Source organism: Ambystoma mexicanum, chromosome 1p (genome assembly GCF_040938575.1).
Source record: "Ambystoma mexicanum isolate Mex_15411 chromosome 1p, UKY_AmexF1_1, whole genome shotgun sequence".
NCBI classification, from domain to species: Eukaryota; Metazoa; Chordata; class Amphibia; order Caudata; family Ambystomatidae; genus Ambystoma; species Ambystoma mexicanum.
In genome coordinates, this window is record NC_090921.1 from 4,762,420 (window position 1) to 4,782,581 (window position 20,162).

A 20,162-nucleotide genomic window follows, 5' to 3' on the forward strand; every position below is an offset into this window, starting at 1 on the left:
TTTGTGATTAAATAATTGAGAGACTCCCGACCATATCGGGAGGGTTTGCATGCAAGTAAATGTGGAATAATATCAACTATTCTAGCTGGATCTGGGAGAATCTCGGTGTTAGTACATCAAAATGTGGAGTTTATCGGCATGCACGAAATTGTAGGCCACAGAAACATAACTCAATGAAGTTAACTCCAGATAAGATACTAAAGGCCTGGGTAAGCCAGTCTGCCTGCTCTGTACAGGCAAACCTGACGACCTACCTGCCCCCTTGTGCATACAGCACATTGGCCACCGAAAGAAAGCCAAAATATGAATTAGGTAACAATGTCATGTGCAGCCCACTTTAATTGCAAAGTGCGAACTTTTCAGCTGACTAAAGTCAAGAAACGAACTCATCATGTTGTGATGTTTCTCGCAGTTTCTGTGTTGTGCATGCGCCCAGCACCGGGCAGGGTGGGCCACCTGCAGCTCACTACAGCGGGAATAGGTTGTGCTGCCAAGCTTGATCAAAGTGGGGGCCTGTGCCCCCCTGCCCTTCCATGGGAACAACACTAACTATAGTTAATATGTTCACCAGTGGATAAAGTGGGGTGCTACATTGAGGGGGGGGCTTTTAATTGAGGGCGTGGCCAAAGTATGTGTGTATTTAGGCCACACCCCAAATGAGAGCACCCCCACTCGCCAATGCAGGGTAGAGGGGTTGGTGAAAGGCTGGGGCACACCAAAGGTGTGATACCAGTGTGCCCCTCTCTCACACGCACCAGGCAGCCCTTTCATTCAAGGTGCCGCGTGGATAACAACCACAGGCTCCCTGAATGAAAGGGCTGCCTGCTGCGTGATGACTACTCTGAAACAGGGACCAGTCTCTCCGTTTGTTTTCCTGTAACGAGTCATCACTCCTCATGAAGCCTCATTTAAAAGGCCTCATGCTGCATGATGACACCTGCAGGCAGTCCGTGTAACTGTGCAGCGCTTCGGCTACAGGACTGCCTGAGGAGCCCTTTCTTGAGACGCTGTCTCCCAGGAGGTGGTGGAGGAGGAGGAGGACCATAACAAAGGAGTAGTACTCCCTGACATTTATACATTCGGAGTCCACCCGAACCAAGCGTACTTAAATGCACTCCTACAGCTAAAAGCCGCAACAAAGTGGAAAGTAAAAAGGAATAACACCTTCTTCACTGAAAGGTACCCAGCGTTTCTTCTATACACGGAAAGACGAAACTTTTGATCCAAGAGGCAGCACTGAATCAATATCTACCTTGGCACCCACCGTAAAATTAGCCTTGAATAAGGATGACTCTGAACCTCGAGTAGGAGGCAAAGGCTTGACACAATCCGCTGTTCCAGTTGGCTTCACAGGGGCAATTCTCCAGACAAAAGGGACAAGGGGTTGAAAGGCCGTTGACCTTCTGCCACCTTCTTGGCTAAACTCCAGAACCAGATTTGAAACTGATCTGCAGGAATGGGCGAACGAGATCAACACGAGGAACACCACTTCTACTATACCTTCTACAGACATCCATTACACGACAACTGGCAAACGTCAAGGTTTGAACCATCTCCTACAGATGAAGACTTGGTAATGGATATGGCGGCCTCTCAAGTGGAGGACCAGAGGGAAACTAAAGCCCAAATTGATGCAGGGATGATTGCGACTTTCACAATCGTCATGGCTCCCTTCATGAAACTGACCGAAAACCAAAACGACCAGTTAAAAGATCAGACTACCATCATAGCCATGCTTCATTCAAAGCTCATCTTTTTGGAAGGATTTATTACCGCACTTCAGTCTAACCTACATAACAACGCGGAACAAATAACGAACATCTTTAAAAGTATACTTGACCCCATTATCCTGGAAAAAGAAAAAAGAAAATCTGCCAGACTAAGCCTTAGCTCTCAACTACCAGGCCACTGTACGGAGGGATTGGTACATAAAGTATTTACTAAATCTAAAGAATCCGACCTCATGGTTGCCACAGATTCATTGTACCCCAGGGTGAGCCCAATTGACGTCGGTAGGGGTCCTGAATGAACAATTTTAAGTGACGATGTTACAAGCAACCTTGTACGTTCCGCGGTCACGGTAAATCAAAGTGCAGGTGAAATCTTTACGAAGGGTCCACATGCTTTAGGAGCATCCATCAACCTCGAATGCCTGAAACCAGTTGTGGCCTTGACTGTCGAACACGAGAGCACCCCACTGTCCCCTGTCCAATATCAAATCTTTAATAAATCTGGAGGGGGTCAAATGGGCACTATGGCAGCTAAGTATGTATCAACAACAAGAAGAAAAGTTGTTAAAAATAATCTAACACAAAATAACGCAGTAGTTGGGGCTTCAAGATCCTGCCAAAGTCACACTGTGGTCCAAATTGAAAAATAAAACTTCTACTTTACAGCGAAATATATCCAAACCAGAAAAACCATTCATTTTTGAAAGGTCATCTAACTCTCTGTCAAACTCTAGTAAAAACAAAACCCAAACAAAGCGTGCCAAAGGCTGGAAGAGTCAGACCTGGAGGACTCAATCATTGACATTGACAGTCAGGAAGTGAAAAAGATATTGTTAAATCTCTCTGCGCACTCAGAGGAGGAAGATCAGGACAAATCCATCTCCACCAACAACACCTCTGTGACAAGTGAGGTTGACGATGAGGGAGAGGTTTTCGCGGACTCCAAAAGCCTGTACAAATGATGAAGTGTGTATTGAGGTAGAACCTGCAAAGGTGCCCAAAAAAATTGCAAATCAGGGAGATAATGAGTACCCCATGAGTTTGAGGCCTCAGTTGAAGGGGTGGAAAACAATCGGAACTCCAACGCCAGAGAATTCTACTATAAGGAAAGCACACATGGCAATAAAGGCCTTTTAAGTCCTGTATCAAAGACTCTAAAGCAACGTAGAATTGGTCTGGTGGACCATACAAAAGAACCCACTGCGCTTCCTAGAAGACAAGTATCACCTGAGAAAACACTGCAAAGGACTATGACTAATCTTGAAAATAGTGACCCAAGATAAACTTATAGAATGTTACTGCAAAGGGTCTTGAGGATTGAGGAAAACTGATCATAAACAGAGCCAATGTCATTAGGCTCATGCAATCAATCCCAGAATTGAGCTCTATTCAATCCTAAGACTTGCACCTTTATAAGAGTTCCCAAATGATCAGAGGCACGACTTCAAGTACAATAAAGGGACTCTTAGACAAGGAAGGATACCGGCTCAACCATCTGGGCTTTACAATGAAAGAGTATGAGGACGATTTAGTCTAACCAAACAAACGTAATAAAGACTTGAGCCAAAAACAGTCACACGACTCCAATACTCTAACAATTCATGGACCTTCCAGGGTTCCCAGGATAACACATTCTCTCAGGGAACCCGGTGGATCATTATCAAAGAGGAACATAACATTTGCTGTGGAAAAGAAGGAGGGGAAGAATGTAGCCTACAATTTAACAGAGGTTGAAGCAAAAGACTTACTGGCAGATGACTGGAGTTGGCTAGCAGGCGCATTAGCAGCTAAATCATAACGCCCGCAGCACAAGGTGGAGGTTCCTGCCCCTGGACTCTCCTTCGGATGCTAGAACACTATGGGATTTACCTATTTGGAAGCGCCGACATCAGCTTTCGAAGATTACAACGTCTTACGTTTCCAAGAAACGTGGCTGCGTGAAGCTCCCACACTTGAAGGGTTCGAAATCCTCCTCAATCTGGCACAAAAAGGAAACACGGGGCGTCCAATGACCGGTTTGATCATGGCCATTAAAAGATCAAGTGACTTATGTCTCTGTATTCTATAACTCCAAGCCCGCTGTTACAATTCACAATAATAAAATCAAATTCCTTGCAGGAGAGGAGTTTGTGGACTCTGGTTATGTAACGTGTAGTTGAACACAGCCTCCCATTTTGCAACGAACCATGGCGATCTTGTATTAGGTCAAATAGACGAGGCAAGGGTCACCTGGGATAACCCAGATATCTTGGTCTGTGGTGACGTTAATATGGAAAGCTTCAACAAAGATTGAGAGCTTAATTGTGAACATCATCCCAATTCACTAATGAACATAACAAGGGGCTTGAATCTGAGAAAAGAGCTGACAAAGACTGATATGTTTGGGATATTTCTTCTCTGTGAAAGATAGTGGGCTAAAGACTCTGGCTAAGTCTCTCGTAACCAGGACTAATGTCTGGCAGAAGGACTCCCAGGACCCCCCCTTGTTAATTTGCATATCCAGGCGTGGACCCCTTGCTCCCTATTCTTAGAGAGGCACAGCTCCTCCCTACTGATGAGGTCCAACCGGACCGAAACACGTGTCTGGGGATGCTGTTGGTACTCTTGTTCCGAGGCAAATAGCCTAGCATTTCGGTGCTAGACTGCCCCAGGGCAGGACAAAGACTGATATGTTTGGGATATTTCTTCTCTGTGAAAGATAGTGAGCTAAAGACTCTGGGTAAGTCTGTTGTAACCAGGATTAATGTCTGGCAGAGGGACTCCCAGGACCCCCCTTGTTAATTTGCAAACTTTCATTAACTCCATTGATTGACTTTTACAAACTGAAGGTTTCACCTACTATTACTTATGGGGTGGAAGCCAGCCTTTTTCTGTCCAGCTCAGAATGGCCTAAACTCGAGGGGGTATTTTGGAGGAGACTCCTTGCTTTGCTCCAATCCATACCAATGGACATAATTCGGAGGGAATTAGGTTTGGTCTCCCTATATGCCAAAATGGTATGGAAATTATTGGCACTTTTTCGAAAATGCTTGAATCCACCTGGAGAGGGTGGTTTCACCACTTTGAAAAGGGCCTGGAGCAAACCGGAGTATTGTCTAGCAATACTGAATAGTATTGAACTCATAGAAGATACTCTGCTCAACAACCCAGAATATGTAAAAAAAAAAAAAAAACGATTTGACCTAGATTGGATCACAACCAAAGAAAGGATCAATAGACTAAAATCCAGAGATAGGCTTAACAACTAATGCAGGAAAAGAGGTTTTGTGCATCAATACATCAGTGTGTTTCCATCTCAGGCGGGGAGACAAAACTTCATGAGATTCCGGCTTAATCTTTCCCCCAACGCGAAAAGTAACTCAGAGAAGGATAAAACAACCGGATCAAAGAGACTTATCTTGTAGACTCCGCAACTGTCCTATTGAAAGTCTGAGACACTTAACGTTGGAGTGCCGGTCATTGCTTTCGCTAAGAATAAAGTACCTAGACAGTTTCTTTGATGAGCGATCCTTGGCTACGCTTGAACAATGGTAGGAAATTCTGAACCAGGGGAAAAGAACTTCAATTACTCTTGCCCCATTAAGTTTCCTGAAGGCCCTATTTGAATATATATAGATAAGGAGGGCAAGAGAGGTCCACATATGGTTAAGGACTGAGTCGGTTATAGATGCTGCAATATTTCCATAAACCTTTGGACATCTGTAAAGCATTGAACATTCTGAATCTCAATCATGCACTTTGCTCTTCCTTTTCCCTTCCCCTCCTCATCCTGATTCCCTTTCTTGTCTTCATTCTTATTTTACTGCTTTTGCACTTCTGATTCTTTCAGATTGGTATGTTCTCCATTATGTAACTACAGCATAAAAGGTTTTAAATTTAAACCAATGAATGCTTAAAAAAATATGTATACATCGTTTTCTTCTAATTCACGTGGAGTCCTCACCTTAATTCATAAGTCCCTTAGATTCAAAGTACATATTCCTGAGCAAGATTTGGAGGGCAGCTAATTAATAGTTACAGGCACACTTTCCCAAACTAACTTGACCATTGTCAATAGATACGCCCCGAATATTGATCTACCTCCCTAGGTAGATCCATCAGGGTTCTTAGAACTCTTTCATTGTCTGCACAGGAAATTCACACGGCCATGGAAGATCTTGAACTTTTAGACTTGTGGAGGACACTCTATCCAAGTGAGGGGAAATATTCATATTACTCTTCAGTCCATGATATAAAGTCACGGATTGAAGTTATCTTAATCGGGACCGGTGCTACATAGATCTTGGGAGTATACTCTCCTCCCTAGGACTCTATCAAGACACCCCACTTATTGTGGACATTTCTTCTTGAGGAGAATGTAATTGAGCAACTTCTTTCGCATTTTAAATTGCATGCACTGTCGAATGTAGCATTTAAAAGTGACATCAACATGGTCATTAACACATTTTTTAAACTAATATTGGCTCGGTCCCCCTGAATGTCTACTATATGGGAGACATTCAAAGTTTATTTTTGTGCTGCATAGGCATAGAGAATGGAATCCATAAGACCATAAGGAGGAGTTTGACAGAACTCGAGGTAGATATCAGACAACTTGAGATTGAAATGGGTCAAGTCCGGCAATAACCTCCTGCTTCCATCCATAAAAGTTAAACTGGACCAATTCCGATCACTGGCAGATCAGGAGGTGAAATTAGTTTCTGCACAGATACAGACCCGGAATATGGAGAGGACAGAAGACCTGCTGCCTGCTACGGGTGTGTTCTGAAAGAGCCCTCACCTCTTTTGCTGTAGTCACCCCCAGTGGGACGGGTATGCCCAGACGTGGGTCCTGTGACTGCTGGCCCGAGACTCTCAAGCTACTCCTCACTGATGAGGCCCAATAAGGCCAAACCATGTTTGGGGATGCTTGTGGTCTCGTGCAGAAGGGATGTGACCTAGTAGTTCGGGCTGGACTGACCCTTTTGGGGTGGGACCAAGCCTGATTTGCATATGGTCTTTCACCTTTTGTAATGGCTTGGCAGGAGAAAAACGATTGTCTCGAGGGTTGCCCAGAGCAATGTCAGAGGTTAAGATTAATTCTAAACCTTCCAGCCATCACCACGTTTGTTCTGAGTTCTGAATGGCGGCCTACAAACATAGCGACCATATAGAACGATGAAGGGACACTCATGTCAGATCTGAGTGATATAGTGAATATGTTTCATACTTATTGCAAGACACTATATACTAGGAAGAATACACAAGTCCCTCTATGGAACTCAAAACAAACCTACGCGATATACCAATGCGCAAGTTAAATCAGAGCACCCTATACTCCTAAATACCCCAATCACGGCAAAAGATATAATGAATGCCATTTCAGCGCTTCCCACCTCAAAAGTCCTGGTATCCGATGGTCCAACGGCTGTATTCTTTAACAGATTTGGTCCTAAAGGTGTCCTGCATTTGTTGAAAGTCTGGCAAGAAGCTTTACAGCAAGGCTCCCTCCCTCCTACTATGGTGAAGCCATGATTACATTTATCCTGAAGCCCAGGAGAGAACCCACTAATTGTGCCTCCTATAGACCCATAGCGCCATTACCTACGTGTGGTGGCACAAATCTAGTTGGCAGATATTAACTCTTGTCAGGAAGTTCTGTGGATGAGGGGGCAGAGAGAAGAAAATGGGGAGGGTGGGTAAACAGGCATAGGGTATAAGCTATGGAGCACCCAGTGCCAGCACGAGAGCAGGTGTTTTTCATTTAAATAGGGTGCTTTGACCACACCAGCTTGGGGGAGCCCTTGAAATACTACCCAGAGCTGGTGTGGCATTCCCCACCCTTTGAAAAGCTACTCTGCCACGGTGGAAAGCACCAGCGCCCAACTTAAGTGAAAAGTCCTCCCAGCTGGGAGGAGGACCTTTTCACTTAAGTTGTACGCTGCTGCCGCCCAGCACAGTGGAGCCTTTTATTTTACATGAGGTGCATCAGCCTCTGCCGCACCAGCACAAAGGAGCTTTTTAAAGGCCCCTCCATGCTGGTGGGGCAGAGGCTAGGGTGCCTAATGTAAATTAGTTTAATGTGGCATCCCGGCCAACCAGCCAGGTCACCTACGCCTATGGTTGGCGCTTCCTTAGTACCCAGAGGGCCAGAGACATAAAAATGATACGATTTTGTTACATGTTAACAGCAAAATGGTTTCATCAGAGTGCTGCTAGAAATAACCTTTTTTGTTGAAACGAGCCACCTGCCTTTCTAAGAAGAGACGTTTGTTTTTATGAGCAGCAAATCGTAATACATTTTTCAGTTTTTCGGGGGTGGGCTGCAGGGGCCACAGCTCTTCCGTTGTTTAGCATGGTAGGAATTTGCAGTGCGTGTAACAGACAATTCAGAGCAGGCATATTAACCATAAGTGGGAATGGGAAATTCTGACCCGTAGGATACAAGTATATCTCTGCAACAGAGACATTAACAGCTTTGGCTATATAACAGGGACTCAAATTCTTATCTCTTATTTGATTCATTTTGTTTTTGACTTTTTATTTTAGTAGAATTATCAGAGTACTGATTAAATGTTGAATTGTTAGGTTTTGGCTCCACGAGGTGGAGGTTTAGTTCCCGTCTGCATGTGAGCCAAAATTAATGCTCTAATGGATGAGTAGGAGATAAGGGTTGGTTGAGGCAGATATAGAGTCTGGCGTTTCTTTGGCTGAACTGTGTTTTGGCTTGGTTATCTGCAGTTAAAAGGTTTTGCATTTGGCATTATTCATATTAGCAAATGTTTTTTTAGGATCCGACATCAGGCGACCATTGGCAAACACAGTCGGCCATTGCTGACTTTCGCCAACATCCAAACCAACCACGGTTGCCTATCCCCAAGCCAATCATTGCCAACCATGGCCCACCATCCCCAAACATAGCCAACCATTGCCAAGCATCGCCAATCATGGTCAAGTCTTGCCGATCCAACCATTGCCAAGCATCACCAATCATGGTCAAGTCTTGCCGATCATGGACGGCGATTGTGGACCTTGGCCGTCTATAGCCATGTGTTGAGGCAGTATGGTTGCTCCTTGGGTCGAGTACCCACCACAGAGATCTGAGGATCACTTCTAGACTGAGCCTTTTATACTTTCATTGTCTATCAAACACCTTGAAATTATATGAGGTTAATGGTCACGGTGTATTATTGAAGTGGCAAGAGTACATTTAATTTACAGAGGGTGTTTTGTCAAAGATTATGTGAGAGAGCCAGGTAGAGAGAGATAAAGACAAACTTTTACCATTCCAGCACCCAATGTGGCATCCTGAAAATCATCATGGAAGGGATAAAAAAATGTTATAAGTATAATCCCCACCTCTGGAACACCACCAATCCCAGGGGCACCCTTGAGCGCCATTAATATCAATGCCAATTAATCTGTTTTTACCTAATGCCTGCACCTGCTGCATGCATCTCTTTGTTAACAAATGAATGATATACACAGCCTAAAAACTAGCTAGACTGGTAGTATTGCCGTGGAGAGGATTAATACGCTTGCTTCAGTGATCTGAATGTGAGCAGGAGTAGGTAACATTTTTGTTTTATTTATTTAAAATATCTTAATGGTGAAAGATATTCTAATGAGGTCTCACAGCATTGAAAACATTGACAGCATCCACGGCAGCAAGGTTGTTGAAATAGGAACTGTTCAAATTTTCTAAGAGTATCTTCTGGTATGGCAGACTTTGCTAAACCAGGGGATTACACCAAGAACCACACTAGAAGCAGTTAACATGATTTAACAAGCTTGTGGCAGTGGGGCTTAGAAGGGAAGGCTGCATCAATCCTACTCACTGGGCCTCATTACAAGTTTGCCGGTCCGTAGTTACCGGACCGGCAAACTACGAGTTCTGCTCGCGGGTGCTTTCCCGCCCGCAAGGTCTGACCTGGAGGGCATACCGGCACCCGCGAGCAGAGCATGTCGGATGCACCGGCACCATTCTGAATGGTGCCGGACGGTGCATCCAACCTCCTCATTCCCATTTGAGCCCTACAGGGCCCTACAGGGCTCAAATGGGAATGTGGAGCATTTCATTGCGGCGCCCGCGAATGGGCAATTACGGGTCCGGCAGGGCCGTAATGACCCAGTGATTGGCCAAACATGGGCGCCAGAAAATTTCGTAGGTTTGGCGGCAGTCTGCCGGTTTTACCGGCAGGGCTACCGCCAAACTTGTAATGAGGCCCACTGACAAAAAATCCGGCAGCGCTTCTATATTGAGCTGCACAAAAGAGGAATACATCAGTACAGTACTGCACTCATGCACATTTCCAGAACTAAGGAGGTGAAACCAAAGGACATGCAGGAGAGAAGAGGTGGCACTTTGCAGCAGCATATCTCACTTATCTTCTGACTCTGGTTCTGTGAGCCCAAGCCATTGTAAAAGGGAGACAACATAATGCATGCCTGCTGCACCCATGCACCAAAGCAGTGTCCCAATCGTGTTCTGAATTGAGGGCTTCTTACCTGCAGATGCTGTAAGGGGTGAGAAGCACAACATGTATGCTGCTGCGTCCATATTTCTGCACAGCATACTGTAGTGCTGCGCTCTGTGTTGCCCACATTACTCCGTCCCACGCCACAAGGGCACACCGCTCATGGTGCAGGAAGGAGTATGGGGGTGTCGCAGGGCGCTGCACAGAAAAGCACGCAGTGGCAGGCAGAGAGGTTGCTCCAATGGGGCCCTCCTGCTGGTGGAGCGAACTACATTTTGCACACCAGCCAGGTGTCATAGCAGTATAGATGCCTTATGAAGAATAAAACAGCATCTTGTGAACAATAACAAGACTCGTTGCTTTATTTAAGGAAGTCAACTTTATGTGTAGAAATACTAATTTCTACACATATCTCTCAGGCACATTACCTCCATGTTCCTCTTCTTTGTCCCAGTACTTACTTTTAAGGTATCAGCCTCTTTGACAGAAACCCTTTAGGCGTCGGCATATGAGGAGGGCCACACAGCTTGTAGATCAGTGGTCTTCAAACTGTTTATGCCAAGGCCGCCCTGAGCAAACAATAAATAGTTCGGGACCCCCCTACCCCGCCCCTCTGTGTTGGTGTTATTTATTTTTATAGAGGTAGCTGCTAAATGTGTGATGTCCATACACAAGCACACTGGATTGTTTTGTATATGAGACTCTGATGAGCATGCCAATCAAAGAAGTTGCCTCACATCATAAATCAACTAGGCCAGTGGTCTTCAAACTTTTTAGGCCTGCCCCCCCCCCGAGCAAAACTTGGGCAGGCCGGGCCCCCCCAAAAATACCAAATGGACAGTATGTATTGCGCACCGTCACTGCACCCTACGCTCAGTATAGTCCCTGCGCTCCCCCACCTGCTCCCATCACAGTGGCTGGGCTCCCTCATCCCACTCCTACCCAGTCCCTGGGCTCTCCCCACACCATCACAAACCCTGGGCTCTCCCCACCCTGCTCCCACCACTATCGCATGGTCCCCACCCATCCTGCTCCCACCACAGTTCCTGGGCTTCCCCAACCTGTTCCCAAAACAGTCTGAGAGCCAGTGGTGGCTGGTGAATTTGTTACGTGGTGGGCATAAGTATTTCCCCCAAAAAAGCCATAGCAACCGAGCGCTGTGAGGGATACCGAACCAATCAAGGAGGGTTCGGGGGGTTCCCCCCATGACTTTTTTAATAAAACAATGGATTAAAATGTTGCATTGTAGAGCATTCTTTAAAAAAAATTGGTAAATATCCAAACAGTTTGAAATTGCTACTGTGGAGGCCCAGGGGGCAGGCATGACATGTTTTACTGGTCATCTATGATAGATGCCCAGCTGAAATATACCATCCCTGTCCCCTGGGCCCCACTAAGCATAACACAATCAACATGATTATGTGTGTATGCAAGGCGCTGGGGTGCCAAGGGGGAACGCATGGTATTTTTCAGTGGACATGTATGATAGAAATTCAGTAAAAAAAAATACCATCCCTGTCCCCTGGGCTCCACAGCACCTCAGAAGGAGAGCTGATTTTGGCAGGTGGGTAGAGGGATTGGGCAACAAAAGCATTTAGGCATTTTTAAAATGCCTTTGTTGTACAACCCTCCTTCCCCCATTTATCCACCACTTGCCAAAATCAGCTCAATGGACTAAAATAAACACACACACACACACACACACACACACACATTCATACAGCAATCACTCTATAATTCACACGAGCATCCATCACCATAGACTCACACATAACACAAGCATACACGCATCCATACACATGTTTCAATCAAAAAATGAACATAAACATACCTTCTGCATTGGCCTGCATGTGGGTACTGAAACGACTTGTTCCAGGCTGCTCTGTCCGTATGTGTGAGGAGGCGCAGGAGCTCCCCCTCGCACATACAGACATGCAGTCACCCAGCCAGCATTTTCAATGAGCTATGCAATGCTGGCAAAGCGAAACGCCCCTGCCTTGCATGGCTCAGTGTGCATGTGAGGCTGGGGAACTGAACTCAACTGTCAAAGGGAAATAAGGTTTCCCTTTGACAGTTCAGCCAGCCTAGGAGCACTCCCTCAGCTGCAAAAAACAGCTGAGGGAGTGCTCATCGTTTCTCTGGCTCCTCCATAATGGGTGAGGGGGCCATTGGGTGGGCGCCCACTCGCTATTATGGATGAGCCGCCAGGATCGGACTGGCTTATAGGGCAAAGCCTGTACCAAAAATACAAAATGCTAGTGTGGGCTAGTCAAAATGTGCCACCTTTTTGGCTATTGTGGGCCAGTTTGCTGAGTTACTTCACTATGCAGCTAGTAATTTTGACCATTGTTGCTGAATAAATGTTGTATAAATATGTTGTATAAATATCACAATGTACTTACATTTTAACACAAAGCACCCCCTTGGGTACTATTCAAAGTCTGTGAATGAATATTCATTTACAACTGCAGGCCACTTTTTCATTGGTGCCTGAGTCAGTGTCATGCTTCAGCCCAACCATTTGAGCCACCCCTGGTCATTTCTTCCAATTTTCTCACGGCCCCCCAGGGATGCGACCGCAAACTTAATTGTGCTGTAAACACGCTACTGGTGTAATAAAAATGCTGAAGCCTGGTCTGAATTCAGCCATTTGATTTAAAAGCACTGTGTTTCTTTCATTAAAGTCCTGTTAAGAACAAGCATTGGCAAGGCCAACAGTTTAGGCTTGTGTATAATATTAGGCACTTGCTAGGCACTGCTTAGATGCCCAGATAAGGGCACTTCGGTCCACTAGTTGTCCTGTCTTTACATGTCCAACTGTCTAGCGTCTATCTGTTGCGCCCTGATGCCTGCGGGCAACCGGCACATTACAAACAAATAGAAATAGAAATAGGTACAGCACCATTTTGCACATGCAACTATCAATGGCCAGTTAATACCAATACGGATGTGCCTGGCAAGTGCTTTTTCCATGCCTACACAAAAGCCCCAACTGTTGTCATTACTAATGCTTGTTGTGTCAGTGTTCTCCGTCTTGTCGAGGTTCCTGTTGCTGGCTGTCACAGACACACCTTGTACCCACCGACTTTCCTTATGTATTGCTCTTTGTGGTTGTTTCTATTTGTGCCTCTTTGATGGAAAATTGTATTTGAAAGATGCATTTCATTATTTATGTAAGGAATCTGTGGCTATATATGACGAGGCTGTATCACTTTGTTGAAATTACTGTTCACGCTCTTTGTTGAATATACGATTTTGACAAAAAAAGTGTAGAACCTAATGGTGGAAGTCTTATGTGGTGTAGGGGGAAAGTCCTGGCTACCTTGCAGTGGTATGTTTTGGATAAACTGATTTCCATGCTAATTGAGGTTGGTGCAGCATAGTTTTTTATTGCAATGCGGACTCATAGTCCTAGTGGTGGTCAGCTGACACGCGTTTCGACCTCGTGGGTCTTTATCAAGGCTAGGTTGGAAGTTAGTGCGTTGGCCACCGTTGGGGTCCCCTTGTGGTGTTGGCAGGTATCTGTGTCGTCTAGTGTCGTTTGATTCAAGGGCCTGTGTGCTATCAGTCCCAGCAGCGTATGCTTGGCCGTTGTGTTTTGGTCCATACCAGAGGTGTGGGCTTCACCTCAACCACCTGTGACCTCGCATTAAGAAGAACACCAATACAAATCATCAAGAGCTTAGCGCAGGAGTGTTCATCAACTAGGGCCCACTTCACACTGTCTTATGTGGTGTGTTTAAGCCCCTCAATCAGGAGGATGGTTGAATGCACAAGGGTGTTCATAAACTCATAGTTGTGGCACCAGGGACTGTGAAGCTTCATATCTTGACCTGCTAGAGAACAACTGGACACAGTGGGCCACCTCTCCCGTTCGGCGCCTCAATGAGGGTGCCCAACAGGAAAGGTGTCTTGCTGGCAGGACAATGTGTGCTGAGCAATTCCTGCTCAGCACGGTCATTGTCCTGGCAGTAGGACACCTTACCCTTTCCGAAACCTCTGCCATGATAATGTCCCAAGGTGCTCCCGGCAGCAGCAGAGGGGCTCTCAAGTTGCTCTGTGTCAACAGAGCATTTCAATGTGAGCCATTAGGCACTGATAGGAGCGAGGGGGAACAATTAGCAGGGACTTTTGTCCCTTTAGAAATGTGCATGGGGGGTAGTGATCAGCAGTGAGAAGGCTGCACAATGCTTATGATTTCCCGCCGGCGGTAAGAGCGCGAATTTTCGGTGGATTTCACACCAGCTCAGAGCTGGGTTGAAATCCGCCAAAGCCCTGATTCGGCAGACCCTTAAATCCAGCGGTATTAGCGCTACCGCCGGATTTAAGGGCTACCGCTGAAGTCGTGATGAGGCCCACTGTGTCTTACCTGCAGCTCTGTAAGTGATTCATTTGCTCCATATCTAACAACAGTGCAATTTAGGTATTTTACACCACAAAATGATTTGCCACTTGGCTTACTTATGGCAACGTATTCTAATGTCACTTCCATGCTGCCACCAAGTATCAAAGACTGATGATGCTCCTTGCAATGTCCTTTTCTGTGAAGTAATTCCTGTTGGTGCAATCCATATGCAAATTAGGAGGTTTTTATGTATTTTGCCCAAGCGCCTGGACAGAGCTCTAATAGTTGAGTTTCCTGCATCTTTAATGATTCTGCACAATAGGATATTCTTCACCACTAGGAGAGAATCTATAGTGAGCCTTAAACATTTCATAATCTGCAATTTGTCATTACCGCAACGGAACGGAGCTCGACATTTCATGAACCGAGTCATTAATGGCTTCCTAGCTTCGTTCCATTATGGGTATAGATTAAACACTGTTTATTATTCTGAGAGAAAGCTTTACATCAACCGCTTCTTCAAAAGCAGCCTCACATTTTAATACAAAGCTTTCTCTCAGAATAAACAGTGTTCATCTAGTACAGCAACGGGAGCAGCTTGCTCGCTGCTCTGCTACTTTTGTCTGTGGCAGCTCGGAAGAGGAGCGGTGCTCAGGCTCACGGGGCGGTGCTTAGGCTTAATGCAGCCAATCAGCGATGAGCCAAAGACCAGGGGATACAGGAACGGTATGGGATACCAAATATTACAGAACATTGGCACACCACAACCATGTTCTTTTGATACGTGAGCGGCAAAAGATCGATGTAAATATTTTTTGTCTACATTCTATCAGTTGGATTGACAGTGCTGAAGATGTCCATAATTCGCCTGTAGAGCCTGGAAATGCGTTTTTGCTATGTTTCTGACTATACAGGAGCCATTCCAACATGGCGTTGCTTTTACGGACCCGGAAAAGCTTGCTAGCATTGTTTTCTGCATTAAATAAGGACGAGGGCGCCAGATCTTTCGCCGGTCTGATGCCCTGATGTCCGTGTTAATTTTTTAACACAAACCACACAGGTACAATGAAGTGGGTAGCCTTAAGTAGGGACTAGTGGGAGTTAGCCAGGAGGGAGTATGTATTTACTTCTCTATTTGTAGATCATGCTGAAAGTATTTCGAAGAGAAGCATTATCAACGCTGACAGTTTACAACAGGCTGCTCTTCTTTGGATGAGTAGATCCCTGCGTCTGGGGGGCCGCATACACGTGCTATTTACAAGTATGACTTTTTGAGTCTGACCAGAGTTTTAAAAACCTTTGTAGGTGCTTTGCCCTAATGATAGGATCTGCCATCTGAAAGGTTGGGGTTTGATATGCATCAACTGTGTATTCGATTCTCTTGTGTGAGAGAGCGCGTGAGGGCCCGTGGGAGAGGCCGGGCTGAAGAGCGCAATAACTCACACAGACATTCCAGATCTGAATCTTGCCCGAACTGCCTCGCTCGTGGCCGGGCGGGGCTTTTATTGAGAGCGCCCGACATCACCGTGTTGGCGGAACGTCAGGCGTACATAACACTGTGGTTAATTCACTGGGTTTGTTATTGTGCAATTGCTTAAAAGTTTTTATGAGACATGAAGTTTATGTGTATTTTTTTGATTTTTCAGATGCTAATGATGTTGAGAAATTTGCAGTTTAACAGCCTTGATATAGGATCTTTTGTTCCAAAACGCGACGGCAATTTGGAAGTGTTTGTAACTGCCATCATTCACATTGGACATTCCATGATAATGCTGCTTCATGATTTTAAGTGATTGCTTCTGTATAGCATTAGGATTTATATATTTTTAAATTTATTTTCATACAATCTGTATACCTTTACCCATAGACAACACACCTGTGGTGGTTGGATATGTTTTTGTTTTTACGATACTATGGTGTGAGATTGGTGATAGACAGCCCTTTATTTTACATTTTATGTACTCAGACTTACCATACAGTAAAGCTTGTATTATAGTCATAACTGTTTGGTATTAAATCATTTGTTGATTAAATGTGTGACCGTTCATTATACATTGGGAAATGTGATATCATGTATTGAGCTTATTAGGGACGTGTTCCACATGAGTGCATTCGGATTTACCAGTTGACAACAATGGGTTTATTGTCTGGCCTGGGCCCCCCTCCCTCTGCCCTGCCCTTCCATGGGAACACAAATAACTATAGTTAATATGATCACCAGTGGGTTAAGTGGGATGCTAAATTGAGAGGGGGCTCTCATTAGGAGGCGAGGCAAAAGTACTTAGGCCACACCTCCTAATGAGAGCCCCGCCTTTAGCAATAGAGCATAGGGCGGCTGCTGAAAGGCTGGGGCGCACCAAAGGTGTGACACCAGTGTGCCCCAGCGCTCACACAGAGCAGGCTGCCCTTTCATTCAAGGCGCCATCACGCATCATGAATCCTCATTTAAAAGATTTCATGCTGCAAGATGACTTCGAAGAGACTGGCCCTCCAGTCCTCCTCCTGTTTCAGAGTTCAGAGTTATCTTTCAAATGTGTAACCGAAGCCATGGGTAAACTGGCTGTCTGCAGATGTCAGTACTTCTGAAGTGCTGACACCTGCATTCAGGTAGTGCTGGAAATGGAGAAAAAAAATTGGGGGCACTGCCACCTCCTTGGAGGGGCAGGGCTGTGGGGGGAAGGTGGGGGTGAGGTTAATGTAGTGTGGCCCCCCCGCCAGGTTGCGCAACTCAGTATCACTTCATTGAACCCAATCCTAGCAATTTGCATAAAAGCAAAGAGCATTATGGGAACATCATGTCCACAATTTAAAATGTTAACTATGTCTTATATTTATTCAGTAAGAAACCCTTTTAAGTGAATAACTGACTCTGCTGTTTTGATTGGTCGCAATATTCACCCTAATAAAGAGATGCCTGCAAATTGCAGGACATAGATATATTTTTATTTTATTTTTTGTTGTTTTGGCTATAGAAAAATAAATGTTCCCAACCTTTCAACATTACATTTTCATATTTATGTCATTTGATAAAAGTATTTGCAAAACAAATGGATAATAACAATTCTGAGCTTTAAAAAGAAATGTTACAATGAACAATACAAAACAGTTACTCATCTTCAAGAAAATCAGAATAGAATAAAATAGAGTAAAAAAAAAAGGAGAAACAGAAAATTGCTCCAGCAGATAGTCTGCTTCGATCTACAATTGATACCTCCAGCAATTAGAGGCAGAATCAGCGCAGGCAACTTAGTAGCGACATACTCAGAGTTTTGCAGTTTTCAAGAAGTCAATTATCACATATTGTATTGACTTCTTGTCTGTATGAAACAATGTAGACCATAGTTGTTCGTACATTACATTAATATGTCCTTCAAAGAAAGGTTTAAACAATTTGTTTCTCAAATCTGACAAGTGCTTACAATCAACCAATAAGTGGCGCAGAGTCTCCGACAGACGTTGACAAAACCTACACTTGTTTTCGTCCTTCGGCAGCATATTGCGTTTGCAAAGAAGATCTGCTGTAGAGCACAATTGGAGCCTAAAGAGCAAAAAGGCCCGACGATGCTGTGGATTAGGGGATACCAGCAAATATCGGGCTGTTTGACCATACCTTTTTAGTTCGAATGGATTTACTTGAAATTTTTTGTATCGAGCACATTGTGTGTTTGTAAGGATCCAATCATGTTGCCACAGCTTCTCTTTGGCTTTGCAAGGATTGTTAATTAACAGATGTGTAGATATGTCAGCATCATCAAGCAACTTTAGCGCTCTAAGCCTCCATGTTCTCATAAAGTCATTGTGGGTTTCTTCTGCAGCGTAGCTTGCCATAAATCGAGATAAGCCATTTTGCAGATTACCCATTATGACTTTGCGGTACAGAGAACACCACAGCCACTTATATCTGCCATGCAAGGGTATTAATTCCAATTCATATCGAATTAAAAGCAGAGGATCAGAGTCGGGTAGCTGCAGCATTTTTCTCCAATATGCTCCTTCCATTCTGGCCCAGTAGGTATACAGCGCCATTGTTTGGTTTCCGTTCCATATAGCAATACCCGTGACAATTTTTGTTTGTAATATGCTATAAGGGGGCATATCGAAAATTTGCAACATTTCTGCCTGATGATTCTGGCTTGTGATATAGCATTGTGGAGTTTGGCCTTCTTGACTTCCTCATAGGGTAAGTCAGATGGATGATTAGTTGTTAAAATGCCCAAATAAGAGTAAGTTGTAACGATGCTTAGAGTGCTATTCTGCAGTATCCATTAATAAGTTCTGCATCTTTGCCTAGGATTCCCAAATTGTATAATTTGGGTTTTAGTGGCATAGATTGTTATGCAAGACGTATTAAGGGGGAAGGAGGCACTAAACACTTAATTCAGGGTGCTTCAAAGTTTTCAATAACTAAATTCAGATAGTAAGTGTAAATTGAAAACAAAACTTCAGGTGCACTGTAGCAAATGTAACGGGGCCACTCGGAACTATCAAAAGAACAGAAGAGAGAAAGAGACATGTATTGCTACTTGTCTGCCCACAGTGCACTCCAATGGGAGAAGAAACCCCCCAGTCTATTAGTTTAGCAAGTAGTTAGCGTAGGTTGTCTAATTTATATGATTCCAATTGCAACATTCAATGTATACTTTCAATATTATCAACAAAGAAATTCAAACAGAAGCATAAGTTTGAAAAAGGAAAAACAACCTTTTACTGGTATTTTTGGATATCAAAAAAGAATTAAGCAATAATCTTTATAGATATATTAGGACAAAAATAACTTAGGATTTATGTAGCAAAGCAATTACACCATTCGTGTTGCTGAAAACAGTCCACTGTCAAAAAATTCTTCCTTAAAAAGTATCACATGAATCACAGTGCAACTTGCTTTCTTTGGCTGATTATTGGTATAGGGTCCTGTTGTCTCAAGGACACTGTGGATCTGTCCATCAGTGTGAGTACAAAAATACTACTGATTGAGGTTTGTCAATCCCAAATGGTACCAGGTCTATGTATGTAATTTGTTGCCAACGCGTTTCAGACTATCAATCAGTCTATCTTCAGGGCAGATGATACCATTGGTTCCAGAACATGTGTTCATTCGTACGTTGAAAACCTAAGGCGGAATATAAAAGGGGACCCACCATTAGGGTTTTACCAGGTTACTCACCGTAGTGACCACCTTACTCCTAGTCCATAGTCCCCTTTCCTCCATACTTATGGGACATCTCTCCGTCCTATGGGACGGGACCGGAGCACTTTGTAAAATGCATCCACATTCTTTTCAAAAATTTGTCCCGCCTCTCTTTCCTGCGCGGGGCGGAGCCAAGGTGGGCGGGGTTACGGCCGCGTGATATACAAAAATACCAGTAAAAGGTTGTTTTTCCTTTTTCAAACTTATGCCAATCAGTCCTTTTCCATCGGAGGGTCCAAGACCCATTAGCAATAACAGAGGAACCTTATTAGAGGGGACGGCGGGCGGGCGTATGGAGGAAAGGGGACTATGGACTAGGAGTAAGGTGGTCACTACGGTGAGTAACCTGGTAATACTCCTACGTCCCTTCCCCTTTCCTCCATAGTTATGGGAGATTTCCAAGCACTCCTTACAGGATCTATGGGTGGATGGAAATACCCCTT

General features: G+C 44.5%; 1 long non-coding RNA gene across 1 annotated transcript; it reads left to right on the forward strand.

The window, feature by feature from the left end:
* The first annotated feature begins 15,338 nt into the window (after positions 1-15,338).
* On the forward strand, positions 15,339-16,564 carry LOC138563732 (uncharacterized). Its single transcript, XR_011299715.1, has 2 exons — positions 15,339-15,591; positions 16,178-16,564. It is a non-coding gene; the product is annotated as an uncharacterized lncRNA (long non-coding RNA).
* Positions 16,565-20,162: the final 3,598 nt, after the last annotated feature.